This window comes from Lynx canadensis, chromosome C1 (assembly GCF_007474595.2).
Source record: "Lynx canadensis isolate LIC74 chromosome C1, mLynCan4.pri.v2, whole genome shotgun sequence".
Taxonomy (NCBI): Eukaryota; Metazoa; Chordata; class Mammalia; order Carnivora; family Felidae; genus Lynx; species Lynx canadensis.
Window position 1 is genome coordinate 79,335,785 of NC_044310.1, and position 16,012 is coordinate 79,351,796.

At 42.5% G+C, this 16,012-nt stretch overlaps 1 long non-coding RNA gene and 1 other non-coding gene across 2 annotated transcripts; both read left to right on the plus strand.

Annotated features, from left to right (window-relative positions):
• Positions 1 to 5,957: 5,957 nt before the first annotated feature.
• Positions 5,958 to 6,042, plus strand: TRNAR-UCU. Its single transcript is given in 2 exon segments — positions 5,958 to 5,994; positions 6,007 to 6,042. It is a non-coding gene; the product is annotated as a tRNA-Arg (tRNA).
• Positions 6,043 to 10,876: 4,834 nt separating this feature from the next.
• LOC116738261 lies at positions 10,877 to 12,158 on the plus strand. Its single transcript, XR_004343981.1, has 2 exons — positions 10,877 to 11,183; positions 11,967 to 12,158. It is a non-coding gene; the product is annotated as an uncharacterized LOC116738261 (long non-coding RNA).
• Positions 12,159 to 16,012: the final 3,854 nt, after the last annotated feature.

Consider the following 16,012-nt stretch of genomic DNA (forward strand, 5'->3'; position numbering starts at 1 on the left):
GGAAGTAAAAGGGCATAATTTCCTCTGAGCTGATGTTTTGGGCCAATAAATCAGATTGTTCCTGAGCTTTCTGATGTAGTTTTGAGATCTCCTTGAGAATTTAAATTAATGCTGATAACAGAAGCCCAAGTGGACTAATGAGAGTCTGAATACCTAAATCCCAAACCAGTGCTTTTCAAACTTTAATGCAAATGAATCACCTGGCGGATCTTATTAAAATGCAGGTTATGGTTTCACCCACCCCAGCTCATCCTCTCCTTGCCCCACAAACTACCCCCACACATACCCCAAGCCACATATTGCATCCTGTGAGCCTTCTTTGCCCCCTTGGAAAAACACCACACTCCACCTGCCCTGAAGAAAAAAAAAATGCAGATTCTGATTCAGCAGGTCTGGGGAAGGTCTGAGACCTTGCATTTCTGTCCATCTTACAGGCTCTGCTGATGCTCCTGGGCCATGGTCATCACTGTAGTAGGAATGGGCAGAAAGCATTTGTTTTCATACTTGGCTGCATATGAAAATCACCTGAGGAGCTGAAAACAAAACAAAACAAAACAAAACACAACTAGTACGGAGCCCCACATTTAGCCATGCTCAATGCGTAAAAGAACAAATGTGCTATCTGCAGGCGCAAAGCCTGACCAAACCCAGACTAGGGTCAGGCTTGGCCTTTGTCCAGCCATCTCGACAGCAGATGGTGACTGCCACCTGCAGGATGGTCCTACATCCTTCCTGAGCTCTGCTCTGCTTAGAAACCTGCTCAGCAACCCAGCCAACCCAGCCACAAGGTCCAGAGCTGGCGCTGCCTTCCTCAGAACATGAAGACCTGCTTCTACCCCACTTTCCCTTTGTGAATAGACCCCCCTCCCCCGAACACCAGCCTACTGGTCTGAGATTTTCAACCAGCTCTTCCCAAGCCCTTCCCTTTGAGGGCTCGATCATGTTCCATTTATCCTCAGCTGTGATTCTCGTCCTCTTGAGAATGGGCTGATGGCACAGAACCACGGAACTGACCCACACTTGACTTTGTCACTGGCACCCTGAACCCCAGTGACCTATTCTACCAGCACTAAGGCCAAATTAGCTGCAACCAAGGCCAAGTTAGCTCGACCCTTTTTCACACCATGCATTGGACTGCTCAGCCTCTACCATTTTCCCAGACTGTCTGGTCTTCTTCGTCACATCCCCCAGGCTGTATGCTAATCCCTGCCAGTATCCCTGAGCACAAATTGGCCGCAGGTTAGAGAATGTTTTCATATGTGGCCTTCCTCCCTAATTCCCTCTCTCTGGATGAAATCTCTCTCCCCTGAAGTCCCGTTCCACCTGTACCTCACCTGGAGACCTCTTGAGCCAGCATCACAGTTGGTTGTGTATCTGTGTTCATTTCGATTAGGCTTATAAACCAGGCACGTGTCTTTTTTCTTTGGATCTCATGTAGACCCTCAATCATCACTTGCTGAAGAGATGAAGAAGCATAGGAAAACACCAAGCATGCATTTAATGAAATTTAATGGTCTCTTTGACCCTTGCCCCACACCCCCATTCAGCCTGCACGCCACCTCCTAAATCATTTTCTAAAGCCCAGTCATTCTAAAGCACACACCAAAAGAACCTAGTAGCTCCCCATTGCCTGTTGCATTACATCCACATTCCTCATCCTGAACCAGGCCTGCCTAGGCTGCTTTGTCACACTTGGCCTCAATCCTACCTGTCCAACCTAATCTCCCAACACATTTAACTCCTCACCCCCCACAGTACTTCTGTAAGGGCCTATTCGTCCCTCTTTTCTGTCCTAATGTCTATATTTCTTCATCTTAGAAAATTTTATTTTCTTTTCCTTATTTCCATCTTGCCACCTATGTAGTTTGGTTATTGGTCTAGCTAATACTTCCATGCTAAGATTTTTTAGGATGAAAAGGGCCATCATTTAAATGTTGAGGGATTTTGTCTGGCAAAAAGTTTTCATTTTGGAAAACCATGCGGTTGCACAAGTAGAAATAAGAATCCACTCAAGGTTCTTTGAGACAGAACTGAGGAAATCATGAAGCTGAAGGTAAATGTTTCCGGCTTTCAGACTGAGAAGCTGGGTGTTCTGTTTGGTAACAGACATGATGTCTACAGTCCAGTGGGAGCTGGGTCGTGGGTTGTGACAAATTTAGCTGATGCTGTATCTGAACTCTGGTTTGTTCCTTTAGGATGTGGCTTTTTTTTTTTCTTAATTGAGAGTTTCTTGCTAATAATAACAGCAAACACTTGTTACACACTTACCATGTGCCAGGCCTGAGATAAACCCTTGCAAGGATCAATTTCTGCAATCCTCAAAACAACTCTGGGATTTTTTCAGATGAGGAAAGAAAGGCTCTGGGAAGTTGAGGATTATGTCTTTCAAATCAGAGTCAGAGCCAGGATGTGAACACCAGGAGTGTGACTTTACAGTCTGTGCTCCAAACCTCAGCATCTTTACTTTTTTAAAAAATCTCATCCTTCTAAAACTTCTAATTGGGGTATGCTTATAATTAATATAGTAGTACATATTTATTACTTGGGAGTGCAAACTCAAAAACCTTACATTGGCAGGGGTGCCCATCACACTTTGCCATTTGTTTTCATATGCTGTACTGCATTCTTTGCATATTGCTTCATTTTCATTGGTCACATTTCTCCCAAGGAATTGGAAGTCTCCTTGGATTGTGTCTTAAACTTCCACTCTGTCTCCCACAGTAGACCCAGGTATATCCTCCCTAAACACTCCATGAACTGAGTTAAATCCATACTCCAATGACCTTCTCCCTCTGAAGCAAAGCAAAGCTAGTGAAAATACACAACACTATAGATTTCTAGGCCTTCTGGGGGAGGCTGGAGCTACTAGTAAGCACTGCAAATAGAACAACATAGTAACTTAAAAATAATTCTGCTGTACAAACATGAAAAGTGTTATTGCAGTCTCCCAGGGATGTATAATGGATTTGAACTTTAAAACACCAAAATGAAGTTTTATTTAACTTAGGGCTTTGCTGTTCAGGAAACTAGAATTGGGCGTGATCAGCCTGAGTGGAGGTGGTTACAGTTCGTGCTTTGGCTCCCTCTGTCGGCAGGAAGGAAGAGGTAATTTTTTTTTTTTACTTGGAGTAATTCTTGGCTAGGGTTTTATAATGGCTGCTGTTTATTGTATGTACTGTCTGAAAAAATTCATCTTTTAAAGTTAGGAAAGGCTTAAGACCTTAAAACCTACTCAATCTTTCTTCTCAGATGGAAACTAAATACACATTTTCATTCCCTTTACGTGCTAACATTACTGTCTCTGAAGCTAGATTCACTATAAAGCGCTTATTAATTGTCATAGAACACACACAGAGCTTGTTCCACTATGGCTTTCCCAGTCTTCTAACTGTAGGGGGTAAAAAGTACAACCTCGATTGCTAGCAGAGTTTGTTACAAGCCTCATTTTCCCACACTGTCTGCTAACCCTGTATCTTGGGAGTGTTTTCCATGACAGGAGAAGGAGCTTTGATCTCAACTAGTAAAAGGAATCAAATATCCAAAATTCTTTGTTTGATTCATCAAGTGGAATAAGGAACACACACATCATCCTCTAGCACGCTGTCTCTTTCCCAATGTCCCCTACGCAGAACTTTTATATATGAGTCTGAATTGTTACTTATGTCAGTGATTCATCATTTGAGAGTTGGCACCAACACCTCCAGACAAAATTCCTTTGCAAAGTGTTTCCACAGGGGCACTGAACACCTGTCTCTTCCTCTGTTCCTCCATGTTCAACTCCAAGAACCAGTGAAGACAGATGCCACAAGTGCCTGGTACATTGCAGAGTTCAGTAAAGATTTATGTAAATATGATTTAAAGTCATATTCTATTTTACAGGCTAATTTTGCACATGTAAGAATTCCTCGATGCTTGCAAAGACATATTTTATTTCATTAATCTTTATTAAAGAGGGCATAACAATGTTATACATAAAATGCTTGTTGTCAAGGAATGTTGCTTATATTATGGTGGAATGAAACAGGCCTGACAGCAATCAGGGTCCTGCCACTTACTGTTTGGAGAGACAGGCAACCATGGGCCCTCAGAATCCTTGCACACTAAGGATCCTTGCACGAAGATGCAAAAGCCTGCTCACTTGGGCCATTTCTCAGGGTTGTGCTTACAGTGAGCAAACTTGAGGGTGTCTCCCCATAGGACAAAGAGCAGTCTTGCTTACTGCTTGCTATAAAATGGTGGGTTCCCCAAGTTTAGCATTTCTCTCCTGTAATGAAATCCATTTTGTGTGCAAGCATCCATCTGGGCCCATCTGCTTCATTCCTGTGAGAATTGGGGTTCGGAACCCAACACAAACATGTTGACACTGCGGCTACTGCTTTTGCTGTAAGTCTTTCATTCATGACCCAGTACTCTCGTGTGCTCTGTCAGCATCCATGAAGCTGTGACAAGCTAATGTGTTAGCCTGCAAGGAGGGTAAAATCTCAGATTCTTCACAGTTCTTGATACTTACTAGCTGGGTGTCCCTACACAATTAATTTAACCTCTCTTAGTTGCAGTGTCCCTTCTTTCTGAAGGGGACAATAGTAGCTGCCCCATAGCACCGTTGAGGAGTTAAATAAGAATGGAAAGATCCCTACCAGACTACATTCTTCCTGGGAGCTCCCTTTCCCTCTTTAGAACACTGAGAGACTACTCTGCTTTGATGCCTGATGATGCTAGGCAGGGACGAATGGCGTGAGGCATGGCGTGAGCTGTGGCTGCTGGTGGTTTGGTGCAATGGTGGGCCGAGGACCGACCTGAAGAGCGCGCACAGCGGCAGAGCCGAAATTTCTACGTGGGCGGGGCGCGGAAAGCCGCAAACTGATTGAAGAGGGAGGCCCTGGGGTTTTGTCTGCAGCGGTTGCATAGCAACCACGCCGTATTTACTTAGACTGTCTATTTCAAGTGGCTTCGGGGTCGCGCTGTTGGGGACTACTGGGGCACTGAGGCCCCCTCCCCCATCACCCACCTGATTCGTGGCGACCACGCCATTCCGAGGAGCCACTGGCTTGGCCGCCTCCCGCCGCCCCGGGAATCCCGCGGCAGCGCTCGGGCGCGCGCCCTCCAGCCGCACGCACCCGCACACGCATGCTCCCGGCGCTCCCACGCGCGCAGCCACCCTCACGGCTGCCGCCCACGCAACCGCGTGGTCTTGGGGCGCGGACTGGGGGCGGCCGCGCGGCGCCCGCGGACACAGCTCCCGGCCCTCGGACGAGCTCTCAGAGGATGATGCCAGGCGCGGGGCGCGTCGCCCCCCTCAGTCCACCAGAGCCCGGATACCTCAGAAATTCGGCTCTGGGTCTGTGGGGAGCGAAATGCAACCCAAACCCCGTTTTACCGAACCCTGCGCAAATAAAACACGCACAAGCACGCACACAGACGTCGCCGCGGCCCGCCAGGGAAGAGCCAGGGACCCGGGAGGGGCCGCCGCTCGAGATCGGCGGCTAAAAGGTGCGACGTAAGTGCCCGGCGTTACCGGCCCGGCTTAACGGCGCAACGGCCGGCCTGGTTCCGGGTCGCCGGGGCCAGGGCGGGGCGGGAGCGGCCGCCGGAGAGACCCGGTAGGCGGGGGCGCTCGGGGCAGGAAGGGACCGGGGAGGAAGAGCGAGGGTGTGATTTGTCCTGAGCGGCCAGATACGGCGGCGCCCCGGGTAGGCCCAGGACCCGGCTCTGGCAGCCCTCGGACCGACCGGCTGGGGCCCGGCGGAGTCGCAGGGCTCGGCGACCTCGTGTGAGGCGGCCGCTGGGGAAGGACGGGCGCCTTCGGCTCACGTTTGGTGGTCGCTACCCAGGCTAGCAATACCGTGGTCTCGGCAAGACAGACGGATGGCTGGGGGGACGGCTCAGGGGGCGGTGGGAAGGGCGCGGGGCCGTCGCCTCTGGCTTAACACAGCAGATGCGCGAGGACTCCAACAGGTGGCTCCGTGGCGCAATGGATAGCGCATTGGACTTCTAGAGGCTGAAGGCATTCAAAGGTTCCGGGTTCGAGTCCCGGCGGAGTCGCAGTTTTTCCCGATTTCCCCCCGAAATTATTTTCTGACCCCATCGTTTCTCTCCCCGTTATTTTTTTTCCTAAACGGTTGAACTTGCCTCTCCATCTCAGCCCTTTCTCCTTCTGCATTGGGCTTCTGCGGCCGTTCCACTTCTAGCCGCTCGCGCCAGTGCGCTCGCCCCCCGCCCCGCTTCCTCAGCTCTGTGGCTCAGGATCTGGGCCCAGCTGACAGCGGAGCCTGATCCAGGACCTGGGAGGAACGGCTCCGGCCGGTGGCCCAAGCGAGGCCTCGCCATTTCGGTCCAAAGTTGGCCCGGGTCTCGGCTGTTCTGGAGGAGTGTCCCCCACGCTCCTATGCTGACAACCCCTAGCTCGGAGCGCGGCGGTGAGCGCTAGGGAGGGCGCGGGAAGGATGAGAAAATGGGCCTACACCGTGACCTGCGCTGTGCAGGCTGACTGCCCTTCCAGTCCCGGAGGCTTCAAAATTGTCACGTACCGGAATCCCCAGTAGGATCCTGTCAGAAATGCAGATTCCTGGGCGTCATTGAGGGCCTCGAATGGAGTCGATTGGGGATGGGGCCCAGGAATCTGCATTTCTGGTAAGAACGCCCGCTCCTCAATCCCAGGATTCCAGTGCTAGGAACCGAGTCCCAGGTCCGTTCTGCCTGTCAGCTCCTCCAGGCAGGGATTGCTATCTTGCATCTCTTCCGACAACTCATAGGTTTGCATGTGATTAGGGTTCCACCTCACTAAATGCGAGTACATCAATGAATGGGCTTTTCAAAATTCACTGTAACAAATTTGATGCAAAAAATTAAAAATCCAAAATTGTCAAAAAACATAGAGAAAAGTAAGCGTTGTTGTTCCTATACCTTAGCCTTTCAATTCTCTTTATAAGCTTTATATAAGCTTATAAGCCTTTCAATTCTCTTTATAACCATTAGTGAAAATGGTTTCTTGGAAATATTTTCAAATGTATTTTATGCACGTGTCAATTTTTTTATCTGTTGTCTCTGTTGATGTTGATATACAATTGGTAGTATGCTACACTTGCTCTTTCACTTATTAATATAGGTAGACCTGCCTTGTTCCTTTGTACGTATGTATTGTAATGATTTAACAGTCTTCAATAGTTGGAAATTCAGGTGTAAATATTTTCCTGTTACAATGCTTCAGTGAACATGCTTGTTCTTACATTGTTGTAGACAAGTGCAAGTATATCTATAGGATAGATTCCTAGGAAGTTGGATTGTTGGGTCAAGGGTTTGTTTGTTCATTCTTTGATAGATATTGCCAAATTGCTCTCCTAGAGATTGTACCCACTTTACTCTCACAGACCCATGTGTTATCAAACAGGTGAAAAATGGTTTCTAGTTGTAGTGTCAATTCATGTCTTTTATTACGAGGGAAAGCTGAGCGTTTTTTCATATGGGGAATGATTTGTATTTCTTTTTTGTTATTTATCTGTTCTTAGGTTTTGTTCATTTTTCTATTGCATAGTTGGTCATTTTTGTATTGGTTTGTAGTTCTTTACATATTCTGGAAACCAGTCCTTTGTTTATATGTGTTACAATTATTCTTTCTCAATTGATTTGTCTTTTGATTTCCTATATAGTATTTTATTTTATTGCCTTACAGAAATTCATATATTTGGATTTATCAGTCTTTTCCTTTATGGCTTCTAGGTTTGGGGTTATACTGCACTCAGATTCTTAAATAATTTCATTATGTTTTATTTTAGTGCTTTATCTGGTTTTATTTTTATACTTAAATTTTAATTTCATCCAGAATATACTTTTGTATCAAGGGTAAGGTGGGAATTTGGTCCCAGAATCACTGGTAATGAACACCCTAACTCTTCTTTTCTACACTCATTTATTTGAAATGCCTATTTTATCATTTTCTAAATTTCCACTTGCATTGGGGTGCTTGGATTCTCTATTCTGTTCCATTGATCTGTCTTCATTCTGATTCACCAGAACTGTGCTGTTTTTATGTCTAATGGGGCCAAACCTTTCTCGTAACATTTTTTGAAAATTTTTTCCTCAGCTATTCTTGGATTGTTTTTCCCACATGTTAATAACTAGCACCTGTTTAGCATTTATTATATACCAGGTACTATTCTAAGTGCTTTATGCATTTTAAGGCGTTTAATCCTCCTGACAACTCTACCAGGTAGATATTATCCCCTTTCATGGAAGGGGCATCTGAAACAGAGAGGTTAAGTAACTTGACCAGGAATACACAGCTAATAATAAGCAGTATGCCAGGATGGGAACCCAGGAAGCCTGGGTCTTTGGGTAAAACCATAATTCTGCGTTGCCTTTTCACATGAGCTTTAGTTATAGCTAGTCTGGTTCTAATCTTAGGAGATATTTGTATTGGAGTCATGTTATATATAGATTAATATAGGGAGAATTGAACTGATTATGTTGAATCTTACTATTTAAGAGCAGAAAGGAGGGAAAAAAAGAACACCTATGCCTTTCCATTTGTTCAGTTGCTTTTCAGGAGTATGTAAAAGTTTTCTATTATAGATCTTGAATTATTTGTTAACTTTATTCCTACTTTATCCTTTTTGTTGGAGTCTTTTATTCCATTATGTTTTCTAAGTGATTATTGTTTGTATATAAGAAGGCTTTCGATATTTTAAATAATAAATTTATATGTAGCCATCTTAATTGAACTGTTTTACTATTTAAAATGGCTTTTCAGTTCCAAACCATGGGATACCACTTCACATCCACTAGGATGGCTGGAATAAAAAAGACAGACAATAACACACATTGGCAAGGATGTGGAGAAGTGGGGATGTAAAATGGTGGTATCTTTTTGGAAAAAAGTTTGGCAGTTAGTCAAAAATTTGTACAGAGTTACTATAGAACCTAGCAGTCTCACTCCTAGAGAAGTGAAACCTGTGTTAACACAAAAATTTGTACGATTGTTCATAGCAGCATTATGCTTAATAGACAAAAAGTAGAAACAACCCAAATGTCCATCAAGTGATGAGCGGATAAACAAAATATGGTGTATCCATACAGTGGAATATTATTATCCAGCAATAAAAAGGAATGAAATAGTGATTCATGTTGCAACATGGATAAATCTTGAAAACATTCTGCCAAGTAAAAGAAACTAGTCATATAAGACCACATATTATATGATTCTACTTAAATAAAATATTCGAAATAGGCAAATCTATTGAGACAGGAAGTAAATTAGTTATTGCTAAGTGCTGGGGATAAGGGGAATATGAAGTGACTGCTAATGGGTATTTAATGGGATTTTTTGGGAGTGATAAAAATGTTTTGGAATGAGTGATGACAATTGCTCAACTCTGAATATACAAAATCCCAGCGAGCTACACATTTTAAAGGGGTGAACGTTATGGTATGTGAATTATATCTCACTTTTTTAAAAGGAAAAGTTTTTTCAGTTAACTACATTGTGGTTTTTGGAAATCTATCACCCACAAATAATTATAGTATTATCTTTGTTTTTTATGCCTCATTATTATTTCTCTTGTAATAGCATCTGCTACTATCTCTAGAAAATGTTCATTTTTGTGATAATGGTGACAGTAGACTGAGTCGTCCTGTTTCCGATCATTATAGGAATGCTTCTCCACTAAGCATGATGCTAGCTTTTGGGGTTGGCGTGCACACACACACAGACACACACACACTTTATCACATTAAGAAACTATACCTAGTTGTCAGTAATCTGTGGAAATTTTTCTCCTTTGATCTATAATATTGTGCAGTATATTGAGAGATTTTCTAATATTCAACCCTTCTTGCATTCCTGAAGTGAATCCTACTTGGTTGTGATGTATATTTATTTTGGTATTCTAGTATTTTGCAGTTTTTGCATATTTAGAAAGATTGACATTTGTTCATATACCATAAATGCAGCATTATTTAGAATGGCCCCAAACTGGAAATAACCTAGATGTCTATCAATAGTGAAGTGTTTGAAAACAAACAGAAACAGTCTCCTAAATACACAGAACGAACTGGTGGTTGTTGGGGGTGGGAGGATGGGCGATAAATAGGTAAAGGACGTTAAGAGGTACCAACGTCAGCTATAAAATAAGTCACAGGGATGAAAAGTACAGCACAAGGAATATAGTCAATATTGTATTAACTTTGTATGGTGACAGATGGTAACTACACCTATTATGGTGAGTATTGCTTAATATATGGAATTGTCAAATCACCATATTGTACACCTGAAACTGATCTATGCCAACTATACTTCAATTAAAAAATTAAAAAAACAATTGAATTGTTTGAAGAAAGTATAGTAGAGCCATATAATTGAATACAATGCAGACCTTTACAAAATGAGGAAGATTTATGTATACTATGGAAAAATATCCAAGATTATATGAAGAAAGCCAATATGAAAATGAGCATGTTTAATATGATTCTCTTGGGCTAAATAATGCTAATAATAATAGTAATAATGTGTATTACTATGGTTGTATGTGCGTAGAAAATTTCTGGAATCATATGCAGTTAACAATGCTGGAGCAGGAAGAACAGTGATATGAGGGGGGGGTGGGCCTTCTTTTTTTATATCTCATTGTAATGTTTGAATTTTTTCATATGAAGTCTATCTTATCCTTGTAATAAAAAAGTTAAGTTTTGAAAGGGTAAAGCAAAAGAAAAAAAACAACAAAAACAAACCTAATGTTAATGATGAAGGGGAAAAAAACATTTTGTCTGTTCCCTAGATCACTTTCATATGGGCAGCCTTGTGATACTACTTACCATTAAAGATTTTCTGAACTTCATCCAACATTTATTGACTACTTACATTTTACTATATGCTGGATCTCAGGCATAAGTACACTGTTTAGAAGCTCCTCCTGTTAAGAGTGGAGAAACATGTAAACAAAGTATCTCTTTACAGTGATTCCAGCAGGCACTGTGTCCTGGAGGTCTTATACAAACATGTTAAGGACTGTGGACTTGACAGAAAAGGTAGTGAGTGGGAAACCACTGAACAGCTTTTTAGGTAGGAAGCAGTGTGACTATTCAATGTGTGCTTTCTGTCCCCACTCTGGCTATAGTGTGGATACCTGGCTGGACCAACAGTGCAGGACTGGAAGCTGGAAGACCAGTTCAAGGCACTTTGAGTTGTTTAGGTACGAAAATGATGGAGGCTGGGGCACCTGGGTGAGTCAGTCGGTTGAGCATCCGACTTCGGCTCAGGTCATGATCTCGTGGTCTGAGTTCAAGCCCTGTGTCGGGCTCTGTGCTGACAGCTCAGAGCCTGGAACCTGCTTTGGATTCTGTGTCTCCCTCTCTCTGCCCCTCCCCCACTCATGCTCTCTCTCTCTCTCTCTCTCTCTCTGTCTCTCTGTCTCTCTCTCTGTCAAAAATAAATAAACTTAAAAAAAAAAAATGATGGAGGCTGGAACTAGGGGTGGTGTGGGGAGAAACCCAGAACACAGACATTTGATGGATAGGCAAAGAATGAGGTTTTCAAAGAGTCCAAGAAAGGGTAGCCAGAGAAGTAGGAAGAAAACTAGAAGGAAGTATTCTCTCCAAGAATTGATGGAGCAAGGTGCCTCTAGAGAAGGGAGTCAAGAGGAAAAGGGAAACGTCTAACAGTTTTCCAAACAACTGGTTATGCCAACCAGTTTAGCCCTCACCATTTAATTACTCCCCAGATCCTAGCAAGTAATGATTATCCCCGTTTTACAGATGAGAAAATTAAGATGCAAAGATCTTAATTCTTAAATTTGCATCTTAAATTAAGATGCAAAGATCATCAGGAATAAGATGAAAAGAGTAGCCTAGAGATGATGGGAAAATATCTGCTCTTCTAAGGCAGGTAGGAAGAGAGGGGGATACAAGCATGAAGGTCAAGGGAAAACCAAAGGTGTTCATTTTTGAAGACCTATTTTCTTTGTGCTCTTTTCCAGCTCTGCCCCACACACCCAGGACTCCAGGAAGGTATTGACAAAGAAGGAGTTGCCTGAAGGGGTGGAGACACTCTCATCTTACTGCTGCCTGTGGTCCATAAAGACCTGAAAGACCAGAGGCCGGGAGTGGTTTCATTCAGCTTCCTCCTAATCTGGGGCTTTCTCCATCTTAATATAAAATATTAAGAAATATTTTATAATCTCATTCATCCTCAATTTGATTTATATTTTTGAGTACTAGCATAAGGAACCACGTAGGAAAGACATACAAAGGTGAGTGAGATAGAGTGCATTTTCTTAAGAGTTCACCCTAGTGTGGGGCAGGGAGCCATGGATCGATAGTCCCATTAATTAGGATTGGCTTTGGCTGTGAGTGGCAGGAAACTCAAACAATGCATTTAGCAAGATAGAGGTGTCTTCCTCAGGTGAAAGATCAGGCAGTGGCAACTACTGGATCAAGAGACACCCAGGCTCCTTTTTATTCTTTCACCTTAAAATGCAGCCTCCTCCTGATGTTCCGAGAAGATTGCTCCTCTCCTACCATCAGGTCAACATACTAGTTAGTGGGGAGAAAATAAAGGGACAGAGTCCCACTCCAAGCTCACTCATCTCAGGGACACTTCCCAGAAGTTGCACATACTGTTTTCACTCACATCCCATAGAAAGGCGAGAATCATAGCTTTTTTTCTCTTTTTCCAGGTAGCCACATTCTCAGCTACAAATTATGTGTTCTGTACCTAGTAAGGAAAGGAAGAAAGCTCAGCAGATTTTGTTGGTGATGTGGAAACAGGTATGCAGATAGTTATAGTGCAAGGCTAAAATACAAGTGTGACAAGAGTTACACTTACTAGCTCTGTGACCTTAGGCAAGTTACTTCTTAAGCTGTCTGTGCCTGTTTCTTAACTTACATAATGACGATAATAGTAACATCTACTTCGTAGGTTTACCTGAGGTTACCTAAATTATTATATATGTTTTGTATGTACACACATATACAGTTACCTAAAAATTTAACTCCCCTCTATATCAAGGCAGCTGAGATGAACTTTTGCGAAGCTCAAGTCAGAAGTAGTGGCAGATTTGGCTGGAAGGGCAGACGTTAGACAATTAGCCAAGGTTTTGATGAGCTTCACATTCTGGAATTAAGCTAGGACTTGTTCTTCTCAATGTTCATTGCTATTTTGGCAATGTGTATGTGTATAAATCTGAGTACATACACACATACATACATACATACATTTAAGGGAAAAAATAAGTCTTGCTGATAATACGCTAACATTAATATCTAGAAAGTCTAACCACAATGTGTGTCTTTTTTGTGTTTACTTTAGCATGTTACTCTATGGAGGGTGGAGGAGTAGGTGTAGGAGAGAATGAGACTGAACAAAACTTCATACATTTCTTTTCACCTGGGTGACTACAAGCACATATTTCTTTCCTATCATTTAAAAAGGTCGAGGAAAACACCTTATCATTTGTAATATTCTTCACTGCATATGGTAACTAAAATTCTCATGGTAACTGGAACCAAATCTAACCATAGTTTTCATATGCGTATTTCACTTTTTCTGCCCTTAATGAACAAGACGTCAGAATTTCAGTATGTTGCATGGGGTCTGAGGTCAGATTTGGTGCCTGAGCCCTACCAGTCCCTCCTTTGTAATCCTGGTTGTAACCATAAGAAAAGCCCATGGGAGGGAAAGTACCACTCATCGCACAGCTGGGGACACTGAAGGACTTCTCAGCTAAGTTGTGAGGGAATAATTTATATTCCCATCATCCCCTACTTTTAGTAGAGAAAGTGAGGCTCAGAATAGCCCCAACTCCAGTTTCCCATCTTCCCTGGAAGAGAGGAGGTAGACCTGTACCCTAACAGGGCAAGAGTGACTGCACGTTTTCAGACTTGTTAATACAGCAACTCTCTTCACTTATAAAGATAGAGCCCAGTATCTTGGGTTCACTTCAATCCTTTTTCCTCCGGAGGGATGAGTAGGAAGGAGGCAGGTAGGGAGAATTTCCTAAATACTATGCGTTGAGCCCAAAAGAGAACATTATAAGGTGCTAGCTAACATGTTAGGGAAGTATCTTGAACCATCCAGATCTACTCAGCTACTAGCTGAATACCAGAGTGACCTCATCTTAATACCATGTGGAGCCCAAATCACCCAGCCACGCCTTGACCCACCAAATCATGATTTATAAAAACACAGTGGTTGTTTGGAGTCACTGAGCTTTGGGGGGTAATTTGTTACACAGCGATAATTGGAACATACACTATGCACCACCCATCACCGGTACCTAAAATAATTTTGCCTTCCTCACTGTTGATGTATTTACTAATCACGTTTTTTCCACGTCAGGAACTCTCCACTGTTATCTAACTTCACATCTCCTAGCTCGTTTTGAGGTTTCATTTCTTTGATACAACACTGATCTGCTAGGATAGTTAATAACAGGTCATGCTATTAACTCTGCTTCTTCGAAGCTATTAATCGGAAGCATTCCTTCTTCACTTTTAAAACTAGAAACCTTTCTTCCTCATTTTAGCTTATGTAATAATGAGAAGACCTGCATCTTACATTTTAATTGGTCAGATGCTTGGGGAACAGCTATTTAGAATGCATTTTTTGTTTCAGTCCTTACTGAAAACTTCCAATAAAATGTCCTAGGTTGTTACTCTGAACGGTAGTTGTCTGTAATGGAGAAACTGAATGGAAAAAGTACCTATACATACCTCAGAAATGGTATTAACATTTTTTTTTCGTTTTCTTGTAACTTACTGTTTCTAAAAGTGGGAATCCCATAAATTTATCCCAGTTACTCAAGTTTTTATTAAACTTTTCTATATAGCTCTCAACCACCCCCCCCCCTTTTCTTTTTAAAACTGCCATGGATCCTTGACAGCCAAGTATGGCCTCTCATCAGACATCCTTGTTATGGGGACCCATGAGACAGTTTCTCAGGTCTTAATAATAAGGAATAAATGTTTCTCTAAAGCAGTTTTTATATCAATACTGCACGTAGGACTGATTTTTGTTAGACATTAGGAAGCTCAGGCCCCACCTTTACCAACTGTTACACTTGGTTTTACAGAACTGTTTACTGACTTCACCCTGGCTTCATCTGATTTCTACCATCCTCCTTTTCTGTTCCCTCATTTCCTCACTTAAGCCTGTGCAACAAGGGAGGGTGTTTTAGAAATCTTTCAAGGTCTTACAATGTGTTGATGTCCCTTTTATCAGCACACTCTACCATACTGGCACTTTGTATGTTTTATAATGCTTTTCAGCTGAGGAGTCAAGCTACTTTCTCAGTCATTAAGCCTTAGTTCAGGTGAACCAAATTCAGGGACACAAGCCAAAATCACCAAAACCTACTTCTCCATATAACTGCTTTGCTTAAAACAAAGGACAGGGGCGCCTGAGTGGCGCAGTCGGTTAAGCGTCCGACTTCAGCCAGGTCACGATCTCGCGGTCTGTGAGTTCGAGCCCCGCGTCAGGCTCTGGGCTGATGGCTCAGAGCCTGGAGCCTGCTTCCGATTCTGTGTCTCCCTCTCTCTCTCTGCCTCCCCCATTCATGCTCTGTCTCTCTCTGTCCCAAAAATAAATAAACGTTGAAAAAAATTTAAAAAAAAAAAGGACAAATACATCCATTATTCAAATATACAGATATTTGTAGAAGGTTATTTGTAGATTTCCTTCTGACCTTTACTATAATTATACTTAGATATCTTTCTTTAGTTTTGAAGGTTTAAAATAAATTTAAGATCATATTTGAGATGAAACTATAACATATAAATGTTAATAGAGATAACTTTAAATGATTTTTAGTTGAATTGTTTATTCCACTGAATAAGTTTTGTTAATTGTTAAAAACTCTTCTTTTTGTTCCAAGTTATTTAAGTGGCTCCACAAAAATACATATAATGAAGTAATATTAAAAATGAATCCATGGGGACAGAACAAAAGAGAGCATGTTAAAATGTAACTGAAAGTAAACCCTCAGAACACCTCTATGGTGGCTTACGGACTGACTGAGCTGGACTC